Raw genomic sequence first — 17112 nt, forward strand, 5'->3', positions numbered from 1 at the left:
AAAATGCATTTTTTAAGCGTGCTCTCTATACGGGTTGGTGTTACATAGTAAAACGAGGTATATTTTCGTTTGTGTTTAGGTATTTCACAGTTAATATGATTTTCGTTATCGAACGTACTAATCTCCGTATGTGGTAGTTAAATTTATATGATTATAGATAAACTAACCTAATCGTAGATAATATGTAATACCTTATATTTAATTTTGGTTCATAACTGTTTCTAACGCAGTATTCGTAACACACTAGTTCGTACGTTTTATACATTTTAAGTTTGTTTTTATTTAATAATGACGTGGTCAGTTATTAAATTATTTAAATTATTTGAGTGTCATGAGGATGGGCCGTTGTCAATGCCAATTATTGAACAGCTTCAATTGTGGGGTCTTATACCAAAAAATAAGAGCCTCAAATGCAAAAACGGCCATTTTGCTAAATTGTGACCTCACGGAGATTACGCTGATGGATTTGTTTGGCGTTGTAGACAGTGGTCTACAACGAATAATCGCAAAAAAATTCGGTGTGATTTTAAGCAATCCATAAGAAAAGACACGTTCTTCAATAAATCGCACTTGTCGATTTATCAAATAGTTATGTTTTCTTATCTGTGGACCGAGAATGTGTCTCTTTCTTTTATAAGAAAACAAATTGAAATTGCACAACAATCAGCTGTTGATTGGGCGTCTTTCCATCGGTAAGTTGTCTGTGATGGAATGATATTACGGCATGAAAAAATTGGTAATTTTCGTTTTTATTTTATTAAAAGTGAAAATAATTTTTTTAATTATTTACTTTATTTATTACGAAGGTGGTGTTGGAAAAGTGGTCGATATCGATGAATCGAAATTTGGTAGACGTAAATATTATAGGGGTCATCGAGTAGAGGGGCAGTGGGTTTTTGGTGGAGTAGAGCGGATAACAGGCAAATGTTTTTTAGTACCCATTGAACGTCGTGATAAGGAGACATTACTGACAGTAATAAAAGAGTGGATTTTGCCCGGTACATTAATCATTAGTGATTGTTGGAAAGTACGTGGTCTTGTTTATTCATATTATTTTATTCATTGATATTAATTATGAATTTTCAATTTTAGAGTTACGACTGTTTAAAATATGAGGGTTATGAACATTTACGGGTTAACCATTCAATTGAATTTAAAAATCCCGACACTGGCGCGCACACGAATAATGTCGAGGGGATGTGGCGTCATGCTAAGGCATCTTTAAGCCAGTACTCCCGGAAAAAACATTTTTACGCCGGATATTTAGCCAAACACATGTTTTTGAATAGATATGCCAGTATCTATCATTGACTGCAGTCCTAACCAAGAAGTAACAATTAATCGTTATGATATTGGGAATTTTTTCAATGAAAGCTCCTAAAGACTAACTAAAGAAGAACGACTTTCATTTTTTGACAATGTTTGGAAACCACCGCGTGAATATAAATTTCCGAAAATATCAGATCTAAATCATACTCGAACTTTTCAAATGAAATGGCTTGAAGAATATAAATGGTTAGCATATTCTGAAAAAAAAATTAGGATCGTTCTGTAAATATTGTGTAATATTTTCTCATTCTGAATTTGTGGGGAAAGGATCTCACCAAATGGTGGGGAGTTTAGTAACAAAGCCTTTTACTAATCTAAATAAAGCTAGAGAGGTGTTTAATAAACATCAAAATTGTATTTATCACAAACCTACAGTGATAACTGTGGAAAACATAAGATCTATATTAAATAATAAAACTGAAAGTGAAATAAATTAAATTAATACCCAAATAAAGATTAATGTTGTAGAAAATCGAAAAAAACTTATTCCTATAGTACAAAGTATAATATTTTGTGGGAGGCAGCAAATTTCTTTAAAGGGCCATCGTGATAGTGGACGAATAGATCTTGAAGAGCCAGAAAACAACGATGAAAATTTCAGGGCTTTGCTACGATATAGGGCTAATAGTGGAGATGAAAATCTTAATGACCAGCTGTTAAATAGCGGTGGAAAAAGTATGTATACCAGTTCAGTAGTTCAGAACGAACTCATTACTACGTTCGGACATATTATACAATCTAAAGTTTTGTCCAATGTAAAAAAGTCATTGTTTTACTCTGTATTAGCGGATGAAACAACTGACATCAGTCAAGTTGAGCAATTTTCTCTGTGTTTACGGTATGTTGACGAAGATTCATTTAAAATTAGAGAAGATTTCCTTATGTTTGTTCCTGTACAAGAAGTTACAGGTTCAGATTTAGCTAAAACGGTGTTGGAGACTTTATCAAGTTTAGGTCTAGATTTAAATAACTTAGAGGTCAAGGGTACGATGGCGCATCAGCCATGGGAGGCCAATTTAGAGGGGTGCAAGCTTGCATTAAACAAAAACTACCGTTGACCGTGTACACCTATTGTTCTTCTCATAATTTAAACTTGTGCTTATCAAATGCAAGTAAAGTACCTTCTATAAGAAACTGTATGGGTATTATTAGTGAAGTGTGTGCATTCTTTCACATGTCAGCCCAAAGGACTGAATTGCTCAAATTAGCCATTACTGAATGTTGTCCTGAACAAAAAAAGAAGAAACTGATATCCCTTTGCGAAACACGATGGGTCGAAAGACACGACTCAGTACTTTTCTTTAAAGAAATACTGCAGCAAATTAATCTTGCTCTCTTCAAAATCGAGGAAAAAAATGTAAAAGCAAAGCTCTAAGCAATTCTATAAGTCAAGATCAATTTATTGTTAATCTTTTTGTTTTGAGCAACACAATTAATATAAATAATTAGCAAACAACATGAACAGAAAGAATAATAGCCAAACTTCAGCTAGTTAAAGTAAAAGTTTACATTATTAGTAGAAAAAAAGATTGAATTGGTTGAAATTCAGAAATCAATTCTGTTCAAAGAGCATGAAGAAAATTCTTAAAAGCCAAACATGCTCTAGAATTGGCATCTTTAGAATTGGATATTTCTATTAAAAAAAAAAAGTTGAATACTCTGAAAAAGTCAGAAGATGAGTAGGTCACTAAAACTCAAAACTAGTCTTAACTAAAATTAGTTAAAATATTATACAAGTTATATAATTTTCTGTTATTTTTTATTTTATTTATCCTGATAAGACAGGCAGAAGACACAGTTACAAACTATTACTTTTCTTTTAAGCTTATAGTCAATTTTTTTTTATGGTAAAACGTTACTCTCAAGTATAAATCTATAATTTTTGTTTAATACTATAAATCTTCTTTAACTCATAATAATGTTAATTTTGTTATGTTTTAATGTTATTATATTTTTTCTTAATAATTACATATAGCTGTCATTAAAAATGTGAAAAGTATTTTTGTATTAGTTGTTGTCTTGCGTTTACTGGTAAAATTATATCTAGTACAGGTGGATCCATATCATTGTTGTCACAAGCTATGTTATGTAAAATACAACAAGCTACAATTACAGCTTGAGTTGTTTCCAATTTCAATCGCAGCCCTAAGGAACTAATAACTAACAATATACTGGGTGGTTAAAAATAATGATTAAACAAAGCAACTAACAGTTAGTGAAACGTTTATTGATATAAATGTAAAAAAATAAACGGCGGGTCATTACCGAACAACACAAACGTCGGTTGCAACGACGGTAACATCTGTCGTATACGCCGATCAAATCGTACATATAGACATAAACACACAACAGAATTCAATATTACACTTTAGAGAATCTAAGCCCTAAGCAGTGGCCGAGTCACACGACCACTCACTCTCTGGTCTCTCTTTATTCATAAAATCATAACCCTATATATATATATATCCATATCTTAACCTACTTACACATATTTATTGCTTACATGCTAAAAGTTATTACAATTATTGTTCTTATACCTATGTTAATTATTGTTTAAAATAGTGTCTATTTAAAAATGTTTACGTAGTGTATGTTTATAGTTAATACTTCCTATGTTCTAATTTTTATATTATTACAATATGCCGTGACTACGAATTTACAGTATTGCTTAATACAACAGTCCCCGTTGTTAAGAAAAAATATGTCCTCATATTTTAAATGAAGGAATATTTTGATTAGTTGTTATCATAAAATATGTTTATGTTGCGTTTTTTTTTGTGGTAGTTTCTGTCTGAGTAGGCTTGTGTTGTTGTCATGTTTTATTCTTGCGTCGTTCTTTCATCTGTTGTTGTCCATCATGTGTCCCAAACCTGTTGTTCGTGTTTGTGCTAGGATTGTTCGACCTTTACGTGTTCGTTGCCATTATATTTTCATGGACGTAAATGATTTACATGATTTACGTGATGTGATTATTCGGTCTCTCGCGGTGTTGGATTACTATAACGACGCCAGTGATCTTTATATGTCCTACGTTCGCGGTCTGTACCACGTGGACATTAACTTGATCCGTCTGCGGCGTCTTCGTGGGGCACTTTGTTAATAATTCTATTTTATGTTTGTTTTATTTTGTTAAATTTTTGTGTAGAGTTCGAATGATGATTTTTATTTGACTGACGACTTTACTGTAATTTCATATTTTGTCTATTGTTATATTAGTTAGTATATACATAAATAATTTTCATAACCTTATTACACTCTTTTTTTTTTTATTTTTTTTTATACAATTTTCGTTTACATCCACATATTTTGCATACAATTGAATGATTCTTATAAGCTAAACAATTTGTTTGTACTAGTTGTGTGCTAGTTTACAAGTGAAAAATTTTAATTATGTAATAGTCTTTCATTATTATTTACATACATATATATATATATATTTTTTTTTTTTACATATATGTTTAAACATACGTAAGTACATATGAATATAATAGTATTAATTTTGATACAGTGATTATATATGAATTTTTTTTTCTTTTAGCGATTTGTCTGTGTTGGAGGTTGCCGCTATTGAATTTGTCGTCCCTGTCGATTCCTGTGGATTTAGTTTTATTATTTTAATTTTAATATGAAATGTATGTATTTGTATTAGTTAACGTTGTATGTTTTAAGTTTAAATGTATCATCTAAGTGGAATAGGGGGGGGTAATTGGTGTGCTGTCATCATTAATTGTACTGCTATTATTATTGGATATATTTTATAGATGGTAAATAGTATGATTATGGTTAATATGGATAGCCATGTAATATACATAATATCTCCCAAAAAGTCATTTATTAGTCTTTGTGGCATTTTTTCTAAAACAATTTCTTTGAAATATTCTTCGGGGTCTTTTATTTGTTTGTTTATATGAAAGTTTGGGACGTTTTTTTTCCAATCATGATTTAGTATTTCAGTTAAATTTGTGAAAAACATTTTGTCCTTTTGTTCTTCGTGTATAATTTTTAAAGATTTTAAAGTGGTCCAAGATATTGGTAACACTCGTTGTATTGTTAGTGTGTTTGTATTAATTAACTCGCAGGGATACATTTTTGGGATTATTACCTTTTTATTTTGTAATAGTTCGTGGTCACACGGTAGCTTTACTTTAATTAGTCCAGGGTGTTCATAATTAATTTTTAGTTCTTGTATTTCTGTGTTTTCCCCGATCCCGTTTCTAATAAATAATGTTGGTTGTGGATTTGTAACTGCGAAAGTATGAATGCCTATTTGTTTAATTATTGTATCGTCATTTTCGTCTTGTGTTACACATTGGAAGTAACAGTATTTGTTAATTTCGTTTAGGGGTGAATTTTTGAAAATTGATTCGACACATTTTGGCGTTAGTGATATATCTGAAGAAAATTTTGGAATGTAACATAAATCTGTAACAGGAGGGTCACAGTGTTGTAGACCTATTCCTGAAATGATCCTATGTTCATTATTTATTTTATTTACCGCTACGTATGTTTTTTCGGAATATATAATACACGTTGAATTATTTGATTTAAAATGGGCAGGGATATATTGAAAAAGTTTCCAATTGGTTTTTATTTCTCGGATCGGTATTTTTACTTTTACTAAAATCTCTGTTTTAGAAAATTGACATTCTGTTATTGGGATGTTGTAGTATGAAGAAATGTCGTCTGTTGAGATGGCTAATTCATATCCGTCCTTTTTTAATATTTTTGTTAATTTTCGTAAATCGTCATATAGTATGTTTACGTTAATGAGTCTTGGAGGAATTTTCCCTATTTTGCAGTGTAAGTGTGTACTTGATTCCCTTTCATAATTTATGAATTTTATTAACATTGTAATTACATAAAAAATGATTTCTTGTATCCCTTTAATCTCTTTATCTATTTTTGCATTTTCTAACAAACCGTTATCCCTTTCTTCTTCGTAAAATTGTTCCAAGCTTTTCTTTAGAATCTCTAATTTACCCGCCGTTATTGTTGTGTAGTTGTTAAGTTGGGTTGTAATAGTATTTAGATCTTTATGATCTGATACGAAAACATCTCTAAGTCTATCGGCTTGTTCCTTTAATTTTTCTTCGTTAGTGTAAAAATGTTTTATTTGTTTTTCTGTAGCTATTTGCAACAGAAATTGTAAAAATCCCCAATGAATTGTATTCCCCTTCTTGTTCTATAGTTTTTGATTTTATTGTTACTTATTTCTTCTAGTTTTTCCATGTTTTTTTTATTTTTGTCTATGTTAGAGTTAAGAGTGTTTAACAATGAAGAACATTGTTTTAGAGTATGACAGTAAGTTGTGTTTTTGTTTTTACAATATTTTTCTACTTCCAATAAGTCATTTGAAAAGTTGGATTCTTCTGTTATTGTCTTTTGAGTGTATATTAAAGGGATGCTCTTATCGTAGGTAATCGCTTCCTTGATTTCATTGAAAAATGCCCCTGATGATACAGTGATACTCAGTGGCTCCATTGGACTACATGTTCTCAGGAAGAACATACATATTATTGTGTACTGAAACATATTCTAAAACGCAAAATGATTAAAAAAAAAGGTGTTGTTACGCTCTTATTATTATTTAGTTATTATATTATGCTATAATTATTGTTAGTTCTTACTTATATTTTTTTTTTTTATTTACAGTTGGTTTTTATTTAGTTAGTTAGAGAATGGTTTTAATCTTTGAACATGTATAATATCTGTGGTTTGTTTTCCATTCAATATTAATTCTATTTTGTAATTTACATCCGATATTTTCTTTACTACTTTAAATGGTCCTCTGTACTTATGAGCTAATTTTTTTGTTTTATTTGGCTCCTGAAAATGAAATTTTACTAATACCTGTTGACCTGGTTCAAAGGTAATTGTTCTATGGGTTTTGTCATAATCAAGTTTTTGTTTTTCCTGTTCTTTTTTTATTATTTCTGGTATTTCTTTACGAATTTCTTGTAGTTTTCTTAACGAATCGTTAATTTTGAAATTGTCACTAGTTGGTATAATTTTATTATCTATTGGTTGGTTTGCTTCCATACCGTGTAGTAAATAAAAAGGACTAACTTTAAGTCTAGAACTTGGACATGTATTATATGCAAATACAATCATTTTGTAATAGAGTACCCAATCTTTTTGATTTTTATGAACATAATGTGTAAGACTATTACATATTATTTTATTCATTAGTTCGGTCATACCGTTTGTTTGTGGGTGGTAAGCACTTGAGAATACTTGTGTAATACCTAAAAGTTTACATGTTTCTTCTACTTCTTTATTTTTAAAGTGAGTGCCTCTATCACTACAAAAATATTTGGGAACTCCATATGATGTTATCAATTCCATTAAAAATTTTATTGTTTCTGCTGCCCCGGTTGCGTTTGCAACGGCTTTTGCAAAAGCCATTTTTGTTGCATTACATGTTGCTACTATTAAGTATTTTTTTCCATGAGATGGAGGAAGTGGTCCAAGATAGTCAAAGGTTAACCGTTGTAATGGTTTGCCTGAATCTATTGGTATCGGCTGTAATAATCCTGGAGTTTTTCCTATCGGATTTTTTACTAATTGACACGAAACACAAGAGTTAATAAATTTTGTAGTGTCTTTGATCATATTATTCCAATGGTATTTTAATTTAAGTTTTGCAAGTGTTTTTGTAATACCGAAATGTCCGCTAAATATTGATTCGTGATAGGCTTTTAAAATAGAATTAATTAAATTTTTTGGGATTACTATAAGTTTGATCAGTTCATTTTTATTCCATTGTTTATAATAAAGTACGTTATCTATCACACAGTATCTTCGTGATTTTTTTTTATATTTGTCACTGCCTATACTTTTAAGACCTTTTAAAATATTTGAACAGAATTCGTCTTTAGACTGTTCAGTTTTTAAAATTTCTATAGACATTTCTTTTTCATTATTATCAATTTTTTCTATTTCTGTTAGGTGTATGGGAAATCTAGATAAGCTATCTGCTGCTAAGTTAGCTGAGCCTGGTTTATGTTTAATTACAAAATCATATTCAATTAATTTAAAAATACTTTTTGTTATCCTAGAAGATGGAGTTTTCATGTTTTTAAAATATTGTAAACTAGAATGGTCACTAAAAACTGTAAATGTTCTGCCTAACAAGTATTCTCTAAAATAATTTATTACAAATACTACAGCTGCCATTTCTAATTCTGTAGTTGAAAAATTTTTTTCCCCTCCTTTTAATTTTCTTGACGTATATCCTATAGGGTGTTTTTTTCCGTTTTCGTCTTCTTGTTCTAAAATGCCTCCTAGTCCTTCTAATGATGCATCAGTAGTAATAAAAATTTCTCTCCCGTCTTTAAAATGTGCTAATACCGGAGCCGAAGTAATGGCTTGTTTTAAATACTCAAAAGCGTGTTCTTGTTCTTTTTCCCATTTAAATCCTACATCTTTTTTTGTGATTTCTATGAGTGGGTTAGCTATTTTTGAAAAATTTTTAATATATTTCCTATAATATGAACAGAGTCCAATAAATGCTCTAACGTCCTTGATTTTTATTGGTTTTGGAAATAATTTTACGGCTTCTATATTTCGTTCTAATGGTTTTAAACCGTTTTTTGATATTTTGTGTCCTAACAATTCTATTTCTGATTGAAAAAAATGACATTTATTAGTTTTTAATTTTAAACCTGTCTCATTTAGTCTAATAAACATTTGTTCTAAATTATGTAATGCTTTTTCGAATTCGTCAGCAAAACAACATATATCATCTAAATATGCTACAATAGACCTATATAAATATTCGCTAAAAGTTTGATTGATAATTCTTTGAAAAATAGGCGCTGAATTTTTCCAGCCTTGTGGTATCCGTTTAAATTGAAATAACCCGAAATCTGTTGTAAAAGCTAATTTTGAGCGGTCTTCTTGTTTTACCGGAATTTGGAAATAGCCTTGTGCCATGTCTATTGTGGAAAAATATTTTGCTCCTTCTAACGCCCTAAATATATCTTGGGCGCGTGGTATTGGATGTCTATCACTTATTGTTTGTTCATTGAGTTTCCTAAAGTCTACCAAAAAACGATATTCTCCCTTTTGTTTTTTGGGTATAAGAAAAACTGGCGCTGCATAATTACTTTTGCTAGGTTCTATTATATCGGCTCTAATCATTTCGTCAATTAAAAGTCTAAGTTTTTCTCTTTGCGCGGGTGAAACTCTATAAGGTGCCTGAAATGTCGGATTTTCCGAACTTAATTTTACTTCACATTCTTCTACCTTTGCACAATTTAAATCAAGTTGATCAGAAGTAAATAAATGTTTATATTTGGATATTAAAATCAATACTTTTGCCTTTTGTTCTTTTGTTAAATCGTTTGATATTTGTATTACTGTCCCTTGTTTATCGGTTATTTCATTTGGAAAATTATTTATTGTAAAAACGTTAGTATTTTGTTGTATTTCACCTATTACCGTGCCTTCATATATTTTTGTGTATAAATTTGAAAAATTGTAAATTGGAATAGTTGTTTCATTTTTCTTTAAACTATTTGTTTCTAATTTTAAATAATGTTTTTGACTTAAGCGATTCACTGGATTTATAATCATTTGTTCATTGTCTATTTTTATATCCGTTTTAATTTGTATATTAGTTATTACTTTCGGTGGAATTAAAATATCTTGAGTTACTATAATTTTTCCTACTATATTTTCTCTTTCTTTTCCTATGTTAGTTATCCCATTGTATTCAACCCATATTTTGTCCATTTTAATACTATCTCCCGTTTTAAAATTTATTGCTTTGTTATCAAAGTCTATAACTAAATTATATTTCAAACAAAAATTATTACCTAATAAAAATTCGCATGTTAAACCTTTGATTACGTAAGCCTTAATTTCGTATTCCGTTCCTAATATGTTTATTTTTAGTTGTGTCGTACCCATATTTTCTAGAATAGAGTTGTCAGCTCCTGTAATAGTTGTTTGTTTTTCTGGTGTTATTAAATTTTTATTTTTATGAAAGAATACTCAATACAAGATATATTTGAACCTGTGTCTATTATTGCTTGTTTTTTTTTATTTTGAAATTGTATTTCTATGGATAAAACCTGGTTTTTCTTTTTAATGTTATCTAATTTTGTTAATAATTCATTTTTATTTTGTCCGAGGTTGTTTTCAAGTTCTTTTTTATATTGGTTAATTTTTTCTATGTGACCTATTTGTATATTATCATACCAGTTTTTTACAAAAAGTATATGTTGTTCTTTTTCTTTATTTGCTATTTCAGTAAACTGTTTTTTTTCTTCCCGAGTTTGTTGTCCGATTTTTGCTTCAAACCCGGTCTCTCTTAGTTTTTTACATATATCACACTGTGTTGCATAGTGTCCTCTTCTCTCACATTTATAACACGTTATATTTTCCATTTCACCTCTCATTTCTTTTTGTTTATCTTTATTTCTATATTGTTCCGGTGTCCTCGATCTGCTTTGTCTATCTCGACTATCTTGTCTCTTATAATTATCTCTTTGTGATTCTCTAGTGTAACTTTGTTCACGTGAGTCTGGTCTCTCTCTTGAATATGATCTATCTCTATTTCTACGCTGATTATCTCTCGAAAAAGATCGGTTTCTATTATATCTTCTTGAATCCCTGCTTGATTCTCGCGATCTTCCTGGGTATGGACTTTTGTATCTATATTCTGGTTTCCTATAGTAATCTTTATTTCTATTATAATCACGGCCTCTTGTCTCATTATTTCTATAGTAACTCTTGTCTTCATAATCGTCATAATATCTATTTTCTCTAAAATCTACAGATCTATTTGTATTCTTTCCCAGCATATTCATTCTTTTAACTTCTTCCGTAAGTTGTTCTATTTTTAATAATAAGTTTTCAGTGTGTTCCTCGTTCTTTTTTATTTCTTTATTTTTATGAAACTCTTGTAATTTAGTCACTTGTAAATTTAGTAAGTCAGTGTAATTGTTAATTGTCGGGCCTCTGTTATTAATTCTATGTTGCATAAGTTCGTATTTTTTTAGATTTTCTTTTAATTTTTTTAAAGTTGTATTATCTTGCATAGAAATTGTATGTAAAATATTCTCTTTTAGTCCTTTTAAAATGTAAATGCATATATCCTCTTCTTTCATGTGAGTTTCAATTTGTCTGCACAAACTTTCGATCTCAGTCATGAAACTTGTTGCTGACTCTGATTCTCCCTGTCTCCTATTTTCTAAATTTGTCTTTAAAATGGTAGTGTAATCAATAGGTAGATATTGATCAATAAACGCATCCTCTATCTCTTTCCATGTCCAGTTTGTTTTTAAATTATTTAAATTGTCTAAGAAATTGCTCGCAGTTCCTTTTACAAACATTGGTAAAAATTTTAGTTTATCTTTTTCGTCCCAGTTATTAAAGTCAGTTATCATAGAATATTGTTTTAAGAATTTTTTTACGTCCTCATTGCCTGTAAAATAGTCGGGTGTCATTTGTAAATTTCTTTTTCTGTCGGTCATGTTTTGTAAAATTTTTAACTCGTTAGATGATTGTTTTTTTTTATTTTTATCGTCGAATGACACTTCTTTATTTTTTTTGTTGTCAGAAGTAATATGATTTTCACAAGTATTATTGCTAATTTTTAAAGTATTTAAATTGTTTTCTTTTTCTGAATTTTCTGGGAGAATATTCTTATCTTTGTTATGGAAACTTTTATTTAAAATGTTAAACCTATCGAAATTGTCACTACTGTTTCCTTCTGTGTTTTGTTCGTTAAAATTTAATGATTCATATATGTTGTCAGAGTTATTTATGTATTGATTTTTATCGTTATTTATAATTTTTTCGATTGTATTAGTTATGTCCTGAGCTTTGGTATTGATATTTTCATATAATTGTTTTGATTTCTCTACTTCCTCTTTCGTTTTTAAGTTATAATAGTCATTCTCTTCCTCTGAATTTTCCTCAAGCTCAATACCTTCTATTTTGATTCTATTTTCCACTGAGATATTAATTACAGCCTGTTTTTCTCTTTCTGTTAAAGTTTCTCTAATATCGTCAAGTTCTATGTTACCTTTAAAATATTTTGATAAACGAGCTCTCAATTCTCGAACTGTTCCTGTTGATTTTAAATTTTGTGATATACAAATGTCAATTAACTCAGGTTTTTTTTTATTGTAAATCTCTGTTAACGTTGTTATTGAAAATTCTAAGATGTTATTTTTGCTCATGTCCTTTAAAATTTAAAATTTTTATCCATTCGAAAAAAAAAATTTTACAGTATGAAGAATTTTTGGAATTATTTTTCTAGTATAATGGGTACTCTAATATATAAAAAAAAATATTATGTGTGCAACAACAAAAAAAAATTTTCTTTGAAGTAAAATTGAGTATACTTACCCCTGTTGATGTTCTCGATATCGCTCTGAACGATGTTGCTGTCGAGATTGACCGCGTTCTGGATTCAGGGAACTTCCTCTGCTTTCCGTCAAATGCTTCAATAATGTCGTTGAATTTGACTGTGTTAGAAGAAGAAAACGTTCTTCCTAGCTTGTTGTCGAAAATCAACTTCGAAAAAACTTCTCAAATCCGTACAGTCAATATATACAGTCAATCGTATACACAAATATATACGCGCAGACTTGGTTTCGTAAAATAACGAAAATAAAATGTTCGTATGTTCAGACAATTGTACACACAAAAATGTAAAAACACACACACACACACACAATTTAAACTTCGGTAGGTAACGAGCCTTAGTTGGGCGCCACTTTGTCGTATACGCCGATCAAATCGTACATATAGACATAAACACACAACAGAATTCAATATTACACTTTAGAGAATCTAAGCCCTAAGCAGTGGCCGAGTCACACGACCACTCACTCTCTGGTCTCTCTTTATTCATAAAATCATAACCTATATATATATATATCCATATCTTAACCTACTTACACATATTTATTGCTTACATGCTAAAAGTTATTACAATTATTGTTCTTATACCTATGTTAATTATTGTTTAAAATAGTGTCTATTTAAAAATGTTTACGTAGTGTATGTTTATAGTTAATACTTCCTATGTTCTAATTTTTATATTATTACAATATGCCGTGACTACGAATTTACAGTATTGCTTAATACAACACATCACTGAGGGTAGGTCATCGGCAGGGCTGCCACGCTTTAAAAATGCGACCTCCTACCTACGATGCCTTATTCTCGACAATAACTTGGTCCTATCCTACTTTTTTCCCGGCGCAAAACAGTTCAACGTTATCCTATTCACATATCACCAATTTTCCGTATCAAGTTGATCACGATGATAATGATTATGATAATGATAGATACTCGTACATACATTACGATTACAGATTTACATTATTTACACAAAATACAACAATTTTTTTTTATTCTTTATTGGTTTATTAAAAATGTATTTAAATTGTATTTTTATGTTCGTTATCAGTAGAAAATAATAATTTATGTGACATTTTATCATGCATTTCTTTACTCGGTTCAAAATTAATACACGTTTTTGTCGAATTTCGTCCCCATTTAATGCATTGTTTTGCATTGTTCAGTGATAATTAGTTTTTCACTCAAGTATGTATCATTAAAATACAGTTTTAATGCTTCCCATTGTTCTAAAAGCCGTTCAACAACAGCAACTAAAGATAGCCACCGTGTTTGAGACGGATGTAGAATTTTATGAGGTTTCAACTCTAAATATTTTTGGAACATCATAAGATTTTACTGTCTTTTTGCACTGGACTTCAAATGGTTGTATACGTTCCTAGCTAAATCTTCACACATTCTAGGTAACTCCTTGCACGCTTCACTAGCGCAAAAGTGTGCTGAATGACACACACATGAAAGTACAAAAATACCTGAAATATTTATAATTCATAAATGTATTATATATATATATATATATATATTATATATATATATATATATATAAATAATTGAAATGAAATTAAGTTGTACAATTAAGATATTTTTACCAGGACATTCTAATCTAAATCTAGATGCAACAGAATTTTTATGGCCCATCATGACATTGCATCCGTCGGAACCGAATCCGATAATGTTAGATTTTGGAATGTTATGTTTATTAAAACTATTCATTAAATTGGTGAACAAATTTTCTGCAGTAGCTAACCCAGGTGATATGGAATCATAAACTTCATGCAGGTCCCAAAATTTGCTTTCAATTTGACATGATGTATCATCAAAAAACCTAAAAAAAAAAGTTTAGGGTAAACATCCTAGATTCATAAATTTAATGACTGTGGTTGCCAAAATTTGATAACAATAACAATAATAATAATAATGACAATTGGATTCAAAAAAACTCAACTCACCTTACAACTATACATGATGATTTCATAGTTCCAATATCAGTTGACTCATCTGTAAGTATACTAAACTTTGTAGTTCTTAAGGTATTCGCTAAATCTTCCTTATGCGCTTTTGCAATCACATTTTTGACAATAGCAGTAGTTTTTGTCCTTTTCATGGCCATGTTTTTAGCTATTTCAGAGTCATGGAAGCATTCTTTTATCATGTCAGTCATGTGATCAGTTGCTACAAATGACAAATTGTGTTCAGCTACAAAAGCAGCAATTTTTATTTCTGCTCGTTGTACATTCGTTTTTAAGACATTACAAATATCCTTTTTTACATAAGCGGTCATCGACTGTTGGTTAGTACTTTTAGTACTTAACGATGAAACTATTTGTTTGTGTTTAACTCCTTTCCCGTGAACTTTAATGTTGGATAGTTCGGACACCATCGATACGTTACAATATTTACATTTTGCCTTATACTCATCTTCTTTATCTTGTATTAGCCATTCTCCCAACTCTTTATCTTTGCACCATTCTATTCGAAATTTTTGAGATCTGTGCTTACGAGATTGACGAACACGTACAATTTCATCAAGATCATCACCTTTACGTTTATTATTTTGATTCATTATCAAATTAATTATAAAAATATTTAAAATTTAAACAAATACGGAACAACAAATTAACAACCAACAAGGAATTAACAGGCAATAACACGCTAATGATTAGCGATTAGCGGCTAATAAAGGCAAATACTAGCAATTCTTAACAAAGTTAAAAATAAATTATAATTCCAAAATCCCAAGTGATTTCACCATACATAAAGATTATTTTATATATATTATATAATCAGGTGTTCCATTAATGTGCTCATATTAACTGGAAAAGTTTTAAAAAAAATTGATAGTTAAGTAGAATTTATAGTACAAATTTGCGGTTTTCGACCGATATTTTTAAATTATCGTACATTTAGGTAGGATACATCGTATGTCATCCTACATCCTATAAATACCACTTATTCTCGTATGAGTACGAGAATTATCCTACGTGTGGCACCACTGGTCATCGGGCAGATCCCACCAGAACGGCGAAGACAGTGTAGCCAAGTTGCTAACATTCGACCGTCCTGACTTATGGACCGCCCTCGGGCCATACTCCCTGCAATCTTACAATTTCAAGTAAATTCAAAAAAAACATAATAGGAATATAATAATAATAACCCGTCATTAGTATAACAAAATTTTACGAACAATTTATACATAAATTTAACATAATTAAAATAACAAAATACTGAACAAACCATTCTGCTCTGAACAGTAGACAAACAATTTATGAAACGTACTACATTTAACAAATAAGTTATAATATATAGTTTATAAGGGAAAAAAAAAACAAAAATATATATATTTTTTTATAGGCTCTTAGACTTAATAATAATATTTCCTCCTTCAAAGAACAAACATTTGATAATATTTAACAACTACTTTGTCTTGTGTAGTACCATAAGACATATAGTTCAGAGCAAAAAAAAAACTTAATATTTATTGAATTATTCGATAGGAACTCAACTGTATAATATGACTTATTTTGAATTTAGTCTCCTGTCTGACCGAAAATTATAAACAATTACCCCTTTTTTAGACAATATATATTATAAACATAAATAATTAAAAAAACTCAGTCTTGAGAAATTAAATAGATGACTGTGATCAGAGTATCACTTATGTATTAGGAACATAACAAAACCAAACCAAAAAAAAAAAAAAAACATTTTTTTTATACACGGCCCTAACTTAAGTTAAGTGGATAGGGTGTTTAACAATAGTAATCCCTAAGGTAATTGGGTGGTTTACGAAGTCTTGAACGGGGAATGATTCCGTGGTCTACCTCTTTAGCTGGTTGGAACACAGTTTGAATTGATACTGCTTTGTTAGTGTCGTGAGAGTGAACTGACTGACAGGCCTCTTCATTATCTGCATCCCCGTCCTGGTCTGCCTCTCCGTCTTGGTCTACCTCTCCGTCCTGGCCTACCTCTCCGTCCTGGTCTGTCTCTCCGTCCTGGTCTGCATCTCCGTCCTGGTCTGCATCCAACAACTTCCATGATTTCAACTGTGATACATGGGCAGTGGTTGCATATATCATCCGACCCTGGCCTGACAACTCAGCCACTCTGTAAGTGTCACTTGGCAATACTTCAATGATTTGTAAGGGTCTATCCCGATACTTGCGTTGTAACTTGGACGATATGTATGGATCTGGTTGTTTCTGCATCAGCACCACTTCGCCTACTTCATATTTTACTCCAAGGCAACGTTTTTGGTCAAACTTCAATTTCATTTTCTCCTGTGCTTCAACAATTTCACGTCTCACCTGTGACTGTAACACTTTAGGGTCTTGCCAATCATTCTTCGTCAGACTCACGGACGAGAATACGTTGTTTTTGAACCGTGGTAGGTATCCATGTAGGGTC

The 17112-nt window shown here is 30.3% G+C and overlaps 1 pseudogene; it reads left to right on the plus strand.

Moving 5' to 3' along the window:
• The first annotated feature begins 351 nt into the window (after positions 1-351).
• Positions 352-2387, plus strand: LOC126554786 (uncharacterized; annotated as a pseudogene).
• The last annotated feature ends 14725 nt before the right edge of the window (positions 2388-17112 follow it).

The sequence above is a fragment of the Aphis gossypii genome, unplaced genomic scaffold (genome assembly GCF_020184175.1).
Source record: "Aphis gossypii isolate Hap1 unplaced genomic scaffold, ASM2018417v2 Contig00602, whole genome shotgun sequence".
Classification (NCBI taxonomy): Eukaryota; Metazoa; Arthropoda; class Insecta; order Hemiptera; family Aphididae; genus Aphis; species Aphis gossypii.